Genomic DNA, 16,787 nt, shown 5'->3' on the forward strand with positions numbered 1-16,787 from the left:
CTAATTGTTTTAGGTGTAAGTTTAGGTTGTTTATTTGATATTATTCTTATTTCTTAAGGTAGGAGTGTATTGCTATAAACTTCCCTCTTAGAACTGCTTTTGCTGCATCCCATAGGTTTTGGGTTGTTGTGTTTCATTGTCATTTGTTTCTAGATATTTTTTTATTTCCTCTTTGATTTCTTATTGATTTCTTGGTTGTTTAATAGTGTATTGTTTAGCCTCCATGTTCCATTTGTTTTCTATAATGTAATTTATTTTTTTACCATATTGAATACACTAGAAGAAATTATGTGTGAACACATATATGCATATATATCTATATGTATATACACACATATATATGTATCCATTGCTTATATTATGGTTGAAGTATATGCAATTTCTGAAATCATGAGAAATTACACAGAAGCTGAAATGAAAAAATAGAAGAAAAACAACCCTTAAACTTAAGAAAAATTTAAGTAACAATTTGCATGTGGCAGATTTATTATGAAACATCAAGCTTTTTTTTTTTTACCCCACCTCTTCAGAATGATAAAACCAGAAAGCGAAACTCATAGAGAGGGAGTAAGAAATGCCAATGAAACTCTCTCTAGTCAAACCAGTAATTTGTCACATTATACTCCTGAATTTGTTAGTTTTTCTGAAAGAATGGAATCACTTTCCTTAAAGATGACTTCAGTGACATAGTGATTGCTGCATCAAAACATTCACAAATACTTTTCAGAGAAAATATTTTTTGTGTATAATTTTCAAAATAATATGACTTGTTAATGACGAAAGCATGAATACACAGAGTATATATTTATTCCATAATTATATATTCTCTGCATATTTGCTTATTGATACTGATTTTCTTTTTTAGGGCCAGGAAATTTAGGGCAGTGTTTGCCTCCTTGATTAGAAGCCAGTTTTCTATTCTGAGTCTATTGAGATATAATTGACATATAACATTGTACAAGTTTAATGTGTACATTGTGATAATTTGATACACTTATACACTGCAGAATGTTTACCACAGTAGTTTTAGTTAACACCTCCATCACATCACATAATTACCAGTTCGTTTTTATGCTGAGAACATTTAAGACCCACTCTGTTAGCAACTTTCAAGTATATAATGCAGTATTGTTAACTATAGTTACCATACTGTACATTAGATCCCCAGAACTTATTCGTCTTATAACTGGAAGTTTGGATCCTTTGACCAACATCTCTCATTTTCCCCATCTCCTAGCCCCTGGTAACCACCATTCTACTCTGTTTTCATGAGTACAACTTTTTAAGATTCCACATATAAGTGATATCATACAGTGTTTGTTTTTTATTGCACCTGGCATAATGCTCTGGAGGGCTATCCATGTTGTCACAAGTGGCAGGGTTTCCTTCTTTCTCATGGCTAAATAATGTTCACACACACACACCAACACCATATCTTCTTTATCCATTCATCTATAGACAGACACTTACATTGTTTCTACAGTGGCTGCTGTGACTAATGCTACAAGAACATGGGGTGGGGTGAAGGGTACAGATTTCTCTTCAGTATCCTGATTTTGTTTACTTTGGATGCCTACACAGAAGTAGGGTTGCTAGATTATATGGCAGTTCTATTTTTAATTGTTAAGAATCTCCATACTGTTTTCCAGGGTGGCTGTACCAATTTACATTGCTGCTAGCAGTGCATAAAGATTCCCTTTTCTTTACATCCTTGCTTGTTATCTCTCTTCTTTTGATAAAATCCATTCTAATAGATGTGAAGTGACATGTTGTTTTGATTTCCATTTCCCTCATAATTAGTGATGTTGAGTATCTTTTCATGTACCTGTTGGCCATTTGTGTATCTTCTTTGGAAACATGTCTATTCAGTTCCTCTGTCCTTTTTTTAAGTGGATTTTTGTTTGTTTGTTTATTATTGAGTAAATAGTTTTGTATGAGTTCTTTATATATTTTGATTATTAACCCTTTATTAGATATATTTGTGAATGTTTTTCCCATTCATTGGTTTGCCTTTTTATTTTGTTGATTTTCTTTTGCTGTGCAGAAGCTTATTAGTTTGATATAGTTCCATTAATTTATTTTTGCTTTTGTTATCTGTGCTTTTAGTGTCATATCCAAAAAGCATTGTCAGGATGTCAAGGAGCTTCTCCATATGTTTTATTCTAGGAGTTTTAGGTCTTATGTTTAAGTTTTTAATCCATACTGAGTTAATTTTTGTGAATGGTGTAAGATAGAGGTCCAGTATCAATCTTCTGCATGTAATTATCCAGTTTTCTCAACGTTGTTTATTGAAGAGAGACTCTTTTCTCCATTAAGTATTCTTGACTCCCTTGTCATATAATGGTTAAGGGTTTATTTCTGGGCTCTTGATCCTGTTCCATTGGTTGATGTGCTTATTTTTATGCCAGTGTCATGCTGCTTTGATTACTATAGCTTTGTAATATGGTTTGAAATCAGAAAACATGATGCTTCCAGTTCTGTTCTTCATTATCAGGATTGCTTTGCCCATCTGGGGTCTTCAGTGGCTCCGTAAACATTTTAGGGTTTAGTTGGGTCTTTTTTTACCCATCCAGCTACTCAGTGCCTTTTAATTGGATAGTTTAATCAGTTTACATTCAGAGTAATCACTGATTGGTAGGAACTTACTAATGCCACCCTATTAATTATTCTGGCTGTTTTATAGTTCCCTTGTTTCATTCATCCTCTCTTGCCGTCTTCCTTTGAAAATTAATGATTTTTCACAGTGGCATGCTTGATTTTCTTCTCTTTATCTTTTGTGTATCTAGTGTAGGCTTTTGCTTTGTGGTTAGCAGGAAGCTTACATAAAACAATCTATTTTACACTGATAATAATTTAACTTCAATCACATACAAAAACTCTACCTTTTTACTACCCCTTTTATGTTTTTGATGTCATAATTTCTCTCTTTTATATTGTATATTCATTAAGAAGTTATTGTAGCTATAGTTAATTTTAATACTTTTGTTCTTTAACCCTTATACTAGAGTAAGTGGTTAATATACAACCATATTATAGTATTAGAGTATTCTGAATTTGACTAAATACTTCCCTTTGTTAGTGTGTTTATATTTTCATATGTTTTTGTGTTATTAGTGTCCTTTTATTTGAACCTGAAGAACTCCTTTCAGGATTTCTTATAAGGCAGGTCTAGTGGTGGTGAACTCTGTCAGCATTGTTTGTATACGGAATTCTTTTTCTCTCTTTCATTTCTGAAAGACAACTCTGCCAGATAGAGTGTTCTTGGTTGGCAGGTTTTTCTTTCTTTCAGTACTCTGAATATATCATATTTACTTTCTCCTAGCCTATGAGGTTTCTGCTGAGAAATCTGCTAGTAACCTTACAGGAGTTCCATTGTGAGTTACAACCTTTTTTTTTCCTTTGTTACTTTTAAGATTTTTTTTTCTGTCTTTGATTTTTGGCAGTTTTATTATAATGTGTCTTGAAGACTTTTTTTTTGTTGAGTTTGTTTGATGAGCTTCATGAACTTGAATGTCCAAACATTTTCTGACATTTGGGAAGTTTCAGCCATTTTTTAAAAATAAGCTTTCTGTCCCCCTTTCCCCCCTCTTCTACTTCTGAGACTCAAATAATTGGCAAATTGTTTCTTTTGCTGATATCCCATAGATCATGTAGACTTTCTTCACTCTTTTTTTTTGTTATTGTTCTCCTCTGCCTGAATAATTTAGAAGGTCCTGCCTTCTAATTCACAGATCCTTTCTTTGCTTGATCCATTCATCTGTCAGTTTTTCATTTCACTCGTATTCTTCAGCCCTAGAATTTTTGTTTGCTTCTTTCTTATTCTTATTTCTATTTCTTTGTTAAACTTCTTGTTTTGTTCGTATGTTGTTTTCCTGATTTCATTGGATTATCTTCCTGTGTTGTCTTGTCACTCATTGGTTTTCCTTAAAACAGTTGTTTTGAATTCTTTATGGGGTAAATTGCAGATACCCATGCTTTTGGGTTTGGTTACCAGGAAGAGCGTTATGATCCTCAGTGGTATCATGTTTCCTTGATTTTTCATGTTCCCTGAAGTCTTGTGTTGCTATCTTTGCATTTGAAATAGCAGTAACCTTTTCTAGTCTCCACTCACTGACTAGAGAGAAATGCCTCTGTCAACCCTCCTAATAATCTGTGGCATTCTCAGACCTTCTGTTGATACCCCTGCTCCACATTTCTTGCTCCCTCTTGGGGCAGAATTTTTGAACTTGTATGTCTTTCTCTCAATCTTGCAATGCACTCAGCCAGGTTCTGACAGTGTCTCTTTTGCTTTCCCAAGGGAGGAGCTAAAGCTGAGAGACATAAGGTCTCTTCCTGTCGTGTAGATTTGGGTGAGCTTTCTTCAAGCGCTCACTAGCCATTTTCCAAAACTCAGTGTCACCACCATAGGAAGTGCACTCAGGGAGCCAGCCATAGGGTTGGGGGTATGTGAGTTAGGTACATGGAGTGCCAGAGGTACCCATGGGCCACCTGGGGGAATCTGTAGGGGAAGCATCCCCAGTGTTTGTGGGTGCATTTCTTGATGGAGTCTGTGACACAGTTAGAAGGATCTGATTCCCTTTAATGCCTTCCAAGAGTCTTATCTGCTGCTCTATCAGCTTCTTCCCACTTTGCAGTCATATAGTTCATGACTCAGTACTCTGGATGGGGTGAGAGAGAAATGGGCCTCTCTGGTAGCTTCTTGCATAGTTGGGGAAGCTGAGCACTCACTCATATGCTCTTACTTCTCCCTGTGGGAGAAATCATGGGCCAAGAAGGTCTTTCCTGGCCGTGAGCTGTTCTGCCTCGGGGAGAGGTGATGTAGGTAAAGTCTGTTTCCTCTTACTCTTCAGTGCATCCAAACTCATATTTTTTTGCTCCAACAGTGTGCTGAAACTTCTTTGCTAAAAACCTGCACTCCCACAAAGGCTCTCTCATTTGTGTGTGATTGTCTAAGATTGTCTTTCTCCATGGGCTCCTGGACTGTGGCCAAGAGCGGCTGGAGCCATGACTAAGTTCTTTATACCCATTACCCAGTGCAGGGTTAGGCATGACTCCTTCTGGATCCTTTGGCATATGGTGCTGGATCCCACAGCTCCCACAAGGCACTTTTGTCTGTGGATGGTGCCAAATTGTTGTTGTTGAGGGGGATTATGAGCAAAGGATGCCTTATTTGGCTGTGTTGCTGCTGTCACTCCTGAAGTAGTTTTCAGTTACCTAAATATTTATAAAATGTTTAGTTTATCTTCACCAGGTTTTCATTCTGTGATGAGGTAGAGATTAGGTAGGCTTAAGTGTCATGGAAGTTGCAATTTGCAAAACCATAACAAAATCAGAGAACATTTATTCTTGACTCCATTACAGAATAGAAATGTGGACCCCAAAAGGGCTATTTGTAAATGTCTCTTCTGTCAGCATTGTTTGATATATGGAGAATTGGTTCCATATGTATTAAAATATTAGGACCAGTCCAAGTCAAAAGGTGTATCTAAGTATCCTTCCTCCTTATGCTTATTACAGGAAGGAGCAAACCATAAAATGGGGGTAGTAAAACCCTGCCCACCCAAACCAGCCAGTTGGTATCACAGACAATGATAAAATCTATATATGTATGCTTGTCTTTTTGGACTCACTGTGCAAGGGCATTCTGGGGTATATGACAATGGCAGAATGCTAGCATCTTCAGCTTTACTAAATATCACCAAATTGCTCTCAAAATTGTTGTACTGATTTACACTCTCACCAGCAATATAAGGAGCTGTCATTTTCTTACATCTTTGCAAATGTTTGATATTATCCAACCTTTTTATTTCTGCCAGTCTGAAGATGTGAAATAATATCTCGTTGTAATTCGCATTTCCTGATTACAAACGAGTTTGTACGTCTTTTGTTTTCTATTGGCTATTCTGGGCAAATCTCGTATCTCTTGATCCTTTTTTCTATTAGGATATTTGTCTTTTTATTAATGATTTAGAATAATTCTTTATGAATGAAACTTCTGTAGAAATTACATTAATAGTATTGTAAGACCACATGAAGACTGGGAGAATTTTTATGGAGAAAACATTCTCCTTTTCTCACTGTTGCCAACAGTGTTGGTTGATAACCTGATATCCACTACCTTCTTGTAGGGACAGTGATGGATTATGTATTAGTTCTCTTCTCATTATTCATTGTTTATTTCTTTCTTACCAGCAAAACCTGATTTAAATGGAGGTGGAAATGCATTCCTCTAAAAAGCTACACTTTTTTGGGCTCTCTTTGAAGTATGGGCAATCATGTGATACAGTGCTCCCCAGTGGGCTATAAGTAGGAGTTGATGGGTAGAATTCTGGAGGATTTTTTTAAGAGGGGTCCGACTTTACTGGAATGTATGTTTGACCCTCACCACACTTATTCTTCCTGCCTAAAACATGACCTCAGTGATAGAGGATGATGGGGAATGCACTATGTTATGACCATGAGGGTGAAAGCTATACCTGAGAATGAGGAGAAGAAAAATAAAAGTAACTGAAGTGCTGAAGGTGTTGCAGATGGGCTGCATTTGTCCTAGACTGTCAACTTCAAAATTTCTTGCTAGATTAAAAAATAGTTCCTGATATATTAAAGACTCATTTCATAATGGTGCTGTTACCTGTAGCCTAAGAGATTTCCTCGCTGATGCAGAGGTGATAAGAACCTTGATTTTTTTTTTAATAAGTTTATTTATTTATCTAATTTATTTATTGGCTGCTTTGGGTCTTTGTTGCTGCACACAGGCTTTCTCTAGTTGCTGAGAGCGGGGCCTACTCTTCATTGTGGTGCGCGAGCTCCTCATTGTAGTGGTTTCTCTTGTTGCGCAGCACAGGCTGTAGATGCATGGGCTTCAGTAGTTGTGGTACATGGGCTCAATAGTTGTGGCTCACGAGCTCTAGAGAATAGCCTCAATAGTTGTGGTGCACACGGGCTTAGTTGCTCCGGGGCATATGGGATCTTCCTGGGGCAGGGATCGAACCCATGTCCCCTGCATTAGCAGGCGGATCCTTACCCACTGCGCCACCTAGGAAGTCCAGAACCTTGATTTTTGAGGGGGGCAGAAATAAACTCCTGTATCACCATAATTACTTTCTAAGGAAATTTTTCATGTTTTACATAATATATTCAAGTAAGGTTTCTTCAGAAAAGAATACATTACTTAAATCTCTTAATTTTGATTAAATGATAAAAGTGGGGTTCCATCTAGTACATGTTGACTATTATTTGGTTTATCTGGAGTAGAGATGAAACCCTAGAGCAAGACTACCCAGATGGGCTGATGATAGATTAGGTCACAAGTGACATCCCAGAGTTGGCAGAGGTAGGAATGATGCAAAAAGCAAAACAAGCAAAAACTCCTGCTTTCCTGAAACTTAGGTTCTAGTTTGGGGAGGCAGATGATAAGTAGACCACTGCTTAAATACATAATATAGGTAGGGAATGGTAAGTTAAATGAAGAAAACGTAGGACACATAAGGGGACCGCTAGTCCAAAGTGCTTGGGAGTTGGCAGAGAGGTGGCTTCCTCATAGATAGACATGCCAGCAGAGCTTTCCTGATAAGGGGATGGTTGAGCAGCTGCACAGAGCGAGGAGATGAACCACAGGACTGCCATGTGGAGGCAGTGTTCCAGGCAGAGGCACTAGCAAGTGCAAAGTGCCCTGGAAACTCTGAGGAGCAGAGGAGGCACAAAGGAAAGTGAAGGGAGATGAGGGGTGAGAACAAGCTTGGGAACCACACCATGTTGGTCCTGATAAAGACTTTTCATCCTTCTGAGGACTAACATAAAAATGATGTCTATATACAGTGCCTGGCAGATAACTTGCCTCTTCCATGGAAAAGTAAGTATCCAATAGAGTTTTTGGGCCTGACATCCCAGTCAATATTATTTGAGCTACACTGAGGCTAGAGAGCATTTGCGGTATGACAGTGTGTAAGGTTAAAAATGTGTCGCCTTTTTGTATGTGAATTTATTTTAAAAATGTATCCCCATCCCATCGCCACTGGGCAAGCAGCACCCTGTGAGTCTGTGGCTTGGTGAGCAGAGTGTGGCCTTATTACAGCCCCACTTCTGTCCTCTGCTTGGGCATCTCAGGGCCATTCACAAGCAGCAGCATCACACATGGTGACCCTGGCAAACTTTGCTTTAATCATTTTCCTTCTGGCCCTTAGCATAATTTGCAGTTCCAAAATGACGAACATAGATTGAATGTATAGCAGTCTCAAGTTATTGTGCAAGTCCAGTCACTTGAAGATCCTGTCAACTATGTATCATCATTCTTGTCCTTACTCTTTCTTGAGAGTATTTTTAAGAATGATGTTGGGGCATTAGCAAAGCAGTCGTATAATTTTTTCCATTCAATTGTTTTTCTCTCGAGAACATGAATGAGGTTTTACACACCTCCCTGGCTTCTTTGTCAGCGAAATAATAGATGGAAGAAAGCCAGGTGACAAAGCTCTCTTCCTTTCCTGCCCTTTCTTCCCTTTAGTTCCTGGATATCTTTCTTTTTCTTCCGTCAGGTAGTTATTATCAGACACTGGTAATAGTTCCAGGCGACCCTTCTTGAAACATCATTGAAATTTTAGTGCCACTTCTGAATTATACAAGCATTTTAAACTCAAGGAAGATGGCGAGATTGTAAATTCCCATGATGTGAGGTTCTTCCTTTCGCCGTGATTAATACCTATGGCAGGAAGGATGGAATAAAGAAGGTTGTGCATGCCAGAATTTTACAGTCACTCAGTGAACCCTGGGGGGTGGAAGTTGCAAGGAAGCTCAGATTCCTGGTCTCTTTATACATACATCAATTTTTTTTTTGGAAAAAAAAAAAAGTTCAATAGGTCCAGGGAAGAGATTACTGAGTCTGCTTAGTCCTGCTGGTCTGTGCCTGCTGAGATGGGGTAGAGGGTCACACAGCTATCCTTGCCATGCTCCAAGGAGGCGGCCTGCTGTGGCTAAAGTATGTGTTCTTATTAAATATATATCATAATGTACTTCTGTTGATATTGTTAAACTCCTACCATAAAAAAGTTGCACATAAACAACACAGCTAAGTTAATGTTTCCATAGAAACCTTAGCATTTAAAACTTGCTGAATGTGACGTTAACCTAAGGGATAGTTGTTTTTTTGGCCCAGACACAAACACGCACTGTGTGTACATGTGCAATTTTTAGTGTTTGTAAAATCATAATAAACTACACTGAGAACATAGAATTTAATGCTGTCAATTGCGTGGGCCATACCTTGGTTTACCATTAAGAACAATACAACTGAAGTTCTCACATCCTGCCAATTTGTAGGAATGACTTGATTCTTACCCAGTGGCTCAATTTTCTTTGAAGGGAAAACCGCAAGAACAATCTAACTGGTTATATGCTGCCCATGTAAGAGGCTCTGACGGATGGTACGTTGTAAATTCTGCTGCCTTAAGTAAGATTGTCAATTTGCAGTGGTTTATATTGAAAGGTTGTTCCTAATATATGCAGGCGAACACTGTGGTGGCAAATGTCTAAAATATTTTAAATGGAGCCACTATGTAACCCAGAGCATAGCATTGACTTACTACAGCAAATATTTTTGATTTTAGATTCAGATTCAATATATTCTAATGTAACTTACAAAAGTTTAAAGAACTATAAATGCCAATCACTGATATATAAATAGGTGATACCCATCTTTATATATTTTAATGCCTTCAGAGAAAAGTACTGAAACCATAAAAAGTCAAAATTGTCAGTAGAACAATGTGGATGAGTTAATGTTATCTGCATATTCTGTGACTTGTTTATAATACTAATATCCAAGTCAGTCTTTAAAATAAAGATCACCATTTCTAATTACCATAGTTAAGGTTAAATCTTGTTTAGACGGTGGGTTTTCCCTCCCTAGCATATAAGCCATTTATTTCTAAAATGAAGCTATTTTATCCCTTGTCATCACACAGCCATAAAAATTGCAGGCAGTCAGAAGTTAGCAATGGCTTGCTTCACAGACCCACAGCAATACTTAGTAACAGATTTTCAAAGCAGTTCAAAGAGTCCAGTTTCCATCTGTGTTTGGTGAAGGGTGCACAAACCTTGAGGCCATCTGAAAACTCAGCTTCATCTCTAACACTTGGAATAACAAAGGTGTTATTTTTCAAAGCTGCATTCTCCCCTCCTGGGGTGGCTGTGCAGATTCAGTTCAGGGAAGGTGGGAAACTTCAGAGCAGGTATTCTCCTTCTAGACTCCCTCCTTTAGGGAGTTCCTTTGAGGGTGTCACAATGGTGGCCTCCCGAATATGGGTTATTGGCAATAGAGGCCAAGAGGTAATGAACCTTATAGACAAATCCCTTCTGATTTCCTGAGAAAGATATCCGCAGAGAACCAGTACCTCCTTTCTTCCTGGCTAGGGGTGCTATTTAATCAGGAGAAAGTAGAGGGTGCTCTCTGCCCACGTTACACTGAGGAATGCAGCCTGACCATCAAACTCCATTTCACTCAGCTGCATTTCTAAAACTAAGTTGTTGGGAAAGAGATTGTTCAATGCCTCAATCTTTGGTTGCTACAAATGTGTGTAAGCTTTCAATGGAATATATATTTTTTCTACTTATTTTGTTTAATATCTCCTGTATTAATTTTGGCACAATATTTGATATAGTGTCTTTGTAAAGACTAACAACTTACATAAATGCACAAGTGGGATACTAATGGAAATATAGATATTTGCTATTTGCTGTCTCTTTGTGATACGTTTCTATCATTCTAACTAACAGAAAAGTCAAGACCCATGTGAGCAGTTCATTCAGATAGGTTCTTTATTTTATTTTTGATTTTCTGAGTTATTCTGATGTCTCAAAACTTACCCAGAATTTTTTCTAAATTCCTTTTAGATAATTCAGAGCAACATCAAATTATACTTCCATTTACTCCAAATTCTGCCATTTACTATCCGTAACTATATGGGTAGTTTCATTTGAGAATAAGCTACCTGAAAAATATGTATCTTTCATTAAAATCACTGATTAATGTCATAAAATATCTTTATAAGAACCAAATTTTTTATTTTAAAGGGTTGATTAAAAAACACACTTTAATATGAGAAAAGTGAGGTTTTGTGATAGAGGTAGTCGAATTTATGTATAAAGATTATGTCCTTATTATATCAAGATTTTCTTATTTTTTGAAAGCCCTCATACATAACCCATAGTAAATAAAACTTCTCTTATGTAATAATCAAAATTTATTCTACACAGGAACATAAAATAAATAACAAAAGTCCTTAGTAAGTAAAAAAAAAAATGTGCTTCTGACCTCAAGATGAAAAAAATTATTTTGGTATGACAAAGCATTATGTCTAAAGTTTAAAAAGGGATCATGGTAACATTTTAAGTTTAATTAAAATAGATAAAAACAAAGGTATTAGCATCAAGCTGTGAATTTCTTTTTTGTGGAGGGTAGAGTAGAGAAGGATTCAGCAAGACTGTACTGCTCTCAGTTTCCAGTCACATCCCCTTCAGCCTGAAGGCAGGGTAGAAGCAGCAATAGTCCTACATGTGGAATGGCACAGAACAGGTCTGCCCTATGTAGAGAACCAGCGTGAATGAGGAAATCATGGCCAACACATTGCTACTGTTTTTACATATGAGACTTGCTTCCCAGTCTTAGCAGTTCTTCACTATCAATGCCTGTACAAAGAATCCTAAAATAAAGTGGAAAGCAAGAGGAGGTCGTAAACAGATTATACATAAAAAAGTGAGCCACAATGAAACAATCAAAATTTTTGGCGAGAAGTACCTAAGAGCTGTTGAAATACTGAATATATAATTATCTTGCATACAGATCCAAGCTTCCCTCTCAGCATTTGCAGTTTAGTGAGGAAGGAAACCATGTAAAAAATAATAGTGTTGAATATAGTAATAGAAATACTAAGGGCACATTTGGCAAGGGTACAAATCTAAAGACATCTGGGACAATGTAGATATTGAAGACTCCAGATTTTGGAAGTTCAGTTCATGCTAAAGCAATTTATTTGAATGTTCCTTGATTTTTCTGTCTTCTGGATCTTATTTTTTTTTTCTCCCACATCTTTGAGTCCAATTTTCTTAAAACTATGATCTCTGCTCATCAGCCATTCTTTATGTAATCATTCTGATGTTAACGGCAGAAAGGCAGTTAAGAACTGACTTTATGAACCCTCTTAGATAAGCTAAATTCATAACCTCTTATGTGACCTTGATGAGAGTACAGGTTGTTGCTTATTTTGCTTCTGTATGTGTAGCTCCTAGTAAAAATTATGAATATATTCATGAATGAGTCTATAAATCAATTAACATTGGAATTTTAGAGCTAGAATTTTCATTAGCCTAATTTTGAAAAGATTCAGCAAAGTAAAATGATGTCAGGCGAGTGAAGCAAAGTGACATTCAAAGTCACAGAGGGAGTTGGGGGAAGTGATTTATTTAAAACCTAAGGCTCAGAACTAACTGCGAGTTAGGGTAATAGGCTGTATAAGTTTTCTTGGAATGGTGCTTTAACCCAAGGACACTGGACGTAAGAAAGATCGGTTGGGAGGTATTTGTGATCTTTGTACCTACTACCACGTTATGCAGGCAGCTTACCGGTAGACCCATTCATAAATATGGCCAGTTGGCTGTCTTTCATTGATACAGTCATCTTCTAGCCATGGTTCTTAACCCTTGAGCATTTAGAAGTAGTGAGGGCATTTTATTTATTCTCAATGATTGGAATCTGCTACTGGCATTGGGTGAATGGAAGCCAGGAATGCTACGTGTCCTACAATTCCTGGGATAGTTCAGCCCCTGGAAGAATCATACCATCCAAGGTGCCAATAGTATTTATTTCGATAAATCTTTTAAGAGATTCTTTTTGCCACTTTTCTAGCATTAATCAATAATTTTTATTTAGTTGCTGTATTTTTTACATTATAATGCATATTTTATGTCACAGTTCTATAAATATTACCCCAACATTAAATCTATAGTATATGCTTTGTAAAGCTCCATTTTTATGTTTATGAGTTAGTTTTTTTCAATTGCAGATGTACTGCATATTTCTAATATAAATGTACAAAAAACAAAATTAAAAGTAAATGTAATCTCTCATCCAGAAATTCACACTATTAAAGTTTTGATGTTTCTCTTTTCAGGCATGTATGTCTTTGTATATTTTTAAAATGTTATTGTGTATATTCTTATTTACAAAACAGAAACAGACTCACAGACTTAGAGAATGAACTTATGGTTACTAGGGGGGAAGAGTGGGCAAAGGAGGGGATAGTTATGGAGTTTGGGATTGCCTTATACACTGCTGTATTTAAAATAAATAACCAAAATTTTTTTAATTGCATATATTGCTTATAATATTAATATGTTTTTGTTAACTACAAAACAGATCAAAAATACTTAGCCATAAAATAGTTTTAATGAAATTATTTTAGATGGCTGAATAGAATTCCATCATGTAAATATACCACATTTTTCACGTTATAAATGAAGTTTAGAAGTATATCATTGTATCTAAGTCACTGAGCTTGCCCCATGTTATAACCTAAGGGTAAATTCTAGAAGTAAAATTTTCCACATCAGGTGATATTTCACAATGATTTAATGGAAATTCTAAATTATTTTGCTTTTTCATGGTCTTTTTTACAAATTAAAGTCCAGATACTTTCAAGAACACACCTGATATCAGTAGTGAAATGACATGAAGAACAAATGATAGAGGGAAAGAGAGATAGGGAGAGAGGGAAAGGGGAAGAAGACAGGGAGGGAGAGAGGGAAGGAAAGACGGAGGGAAGGAAAAAGGGAAGGAAGGAAGGAGAGAGAAGTTAGCTTTTATGATATTTTGCTAATTTTTTTCTATTTTTTCTTTGTAGGAGACCATTAAAATCAAACGTCTTTTATTTCTATTTGTGTAAAAATCTCTGATTTGTAATGTATAAACATTTATAGAGTTAACTCAAGCAAAAAGAGAGTGGTGTTTTAAAGATGTGGCAGAATATCATGACTAAGAATTGAGAATGAGAGTTGCAGGGTGAGTTGCTGAGGCTATTGGTTCAGGCTGGGGGGTCTCTAGGTCCGCTCATCTCTCCTTCTGTGGAGGAATCCGACTCAAGGCAGATCGTGGAATTTGATTGAAGGTCAGTGACAGAAACAAAGGTAGATTGCGAGTCTCCTGGTTTCATGGTACAGGTTCTTCTCTCAGCATATTATTGGCTCCAACTCATCATCCTAAAGTGAGATTCTCGGGGAGCAACCACTATCTATCTTATTCATTCTTAGGGATTAAAATATTGAAGACACACAGACATGCACACAAATGATTGCTACATGAATCATTAAATGCATAAATAAATAGTTGAATTTTTATGTGTCAGAGGAAGTATCTAGAGACCGAATGTTCAAGTCCAATCTGTGAACACTGACTGGACTATCAAAGTTGATCACCTGCATGTTAGAGTAATTGGGTTATTTAATTCTTTAAGTCTTCTTCCTAGATAAATGTTTCAGAAAATGACCATGAATGCCAAGCCAACTCTAACAATAATTATATAAAAAGGAAAATTTTTATGTATTGTGATTCCAGATAGTCTTGCCTATAATTCCCACTAATGCTAGAATCTTGTGTATTTCCAGATAGAGAATGATTCTTCTAAGGGTATACTGCACAGTGAAAAAGATCACTGGATTGGAAATCAAGAGTTGGGTGCTAATTTCATCTCTACCACTAAATGACTTTGTGACACAGGGTAAGTTCTTCATTTTTTCATGTGTGAATTAAAGACAAATAATGCTCATTAAATATCCACGTTCTGCTTTATATTTTCCGCCACCTGTTGTAGTTGGGTCATAACCATGTGATCTTGTTCTTGCAACAGGAAGGTGGGTAGAAGTGATGAGTTACTTCTGCTCTGTACCTGTTACAGTGTTTCTCCTTGATCTTTCTTTTTCCTGCCAAGGGAAAGTAGAAGGCTATATACATATTGAGATGGCAAATTTCAGATTAAGGCAAGGGTTGGCCTGGATTTTTATGTCCTCAAAGGGAGGACAATCCCTATTTACCCAAAATGAACTTTGTATGAGTGAGAAAATAACTTTTGCTGTGCTTAAGCAACTAAGATTTAAGAATACTCTATGTTACCACAATGTAACTTAGCTTATTTTAGCTCATAGAACCTCTATATTAAGGCTTTCCTGTCGTATTACCCTTATGAAGATTGACATAAATTTAGCAAAGGAGTAAAATGTAGTTAGCTTGACTAGTATGGAAAATGTTAATGATTTTTTATAGTTGCTTAGGGTTATCCTATTAATCTTACATTTAGGGTAAACTGATCAAAATTTTTGGGACTTTTACTTGATTCAAGATAATTAGTCGCCTAACTACTTACTGATTGCCCTGGACACTCATAAAGTTACCACTGATCTATGGAACAAGACTTTAGAAAATATAATGCCCTTTTAAGGAAAGAGCAACTCTAGTTAAATATAAACTTTTCAGATATTTTTCTGTTTGAAATTGTATAGCAACAGTTTGTCATAAATAACTTACACATTCTGATTTATGGAGAGTATTTTATATGGGAAACATCTATAAGTGAGCATTTAAATACAACTCAGTATTTTTTCTAATATCTGTATTGCACAGTATTGAAAATAACTCCATGATATCATTCCAACTGTGTACTGGATATATATCTTTACCTGGATGTCTTAAAAGTTGAAGTTTTTCAAAATCCATCTCTTCATCTTACCTCTTTCATTTCCTCCCCACGCAGCCTTGTTCTCCTCCTTAATCAGGAAACTAAAGTATCATTTACAGGGTCTCCCTCACTAGAAACCTTTGAGTCATCCTAAATTTATTTATTTTTCTCATTCCCTCAGTAAAATTGGTTCTAAAGTTCTGTTGATCCTGTTCCATAATCTCTCCACTGATTAGTAAAAGCGGTTAATGTCTCTTACTTGGATTATAGAAAGAGGTCGTCTTTTCTCTCCTACTGGATTCATCCTGCACATTTCTTCCAGAATACTCACATCATTAGATTTTTTTTTTTCTGTTTAAAAACCACTCAGATATCACTGCCTTTGGGATAAGGACTCTACAGTCTTAGGTGATCTGTATCTTGCGATCTGTGTAGTCAGCATTGATTCCTGCCACTATTCTGTCTCTCATACTCAGGTTTCAGTCTCACCCTGCTTTGTGCTAATCTCATATACATGCCTCTGCCCTCTGCATAGATGCTCTTTACTCCTTGTTTGGCAGAAGTCATCCTCCTGCTTTCTGTATCTCTGCTAAGTTACTACAAATTCCTTTAGACACTGTAGGTTCCATTCTTGTCTAGACTCCCAGGGTACTTTCCCATACCTCCATTATATCACTCGAATGTTTAAAATTAACTTTTATAATCTGCTTTACTCTTTTCTATTATGACTTTTGGAGAGCAGGGTGTAAATATCATTCATCCTTGTACCCTCAGGACCAATCAATAAGAAGCCTTCAAAAAAGAAATAAAATATTGTATTCTCTTACACATGTTTTTCATAAGTATCTTTTGCTGGTTGCTGTAATAGGAGACTGACAAGTGAGGAAGAAGAGATTTCCTTTGGGGGACAGGTACTTTCATGTATTTTGACTGGATGTTGTAAAAAGAATTCTGGAAAGTCTGCTGGAATTTAAGGATGAATACTTACTAGTTGGATATAGTTCAGATAATTTTCAGTGATGCAGAAGCCATGTGGAATTTGGGGCTCAGCTAATACATTTCATGTAAGAA

Source organism: Hippopotamus amphibius, chromosome 6, assembly GCF_030028045.1.
Source record: "Hippopotamus amphibius kiboko isolate mHipAmp2 chromosome 6, mHipAmp2.hap2, whole genome shotgun sequence".
Lineage (NCBI taxonomy): Eukaryota > Metazoa > Chordata > Mammalia > Artiodactyla > Hippopotamidae > Hippopotamus > Hippopotamus amphibius.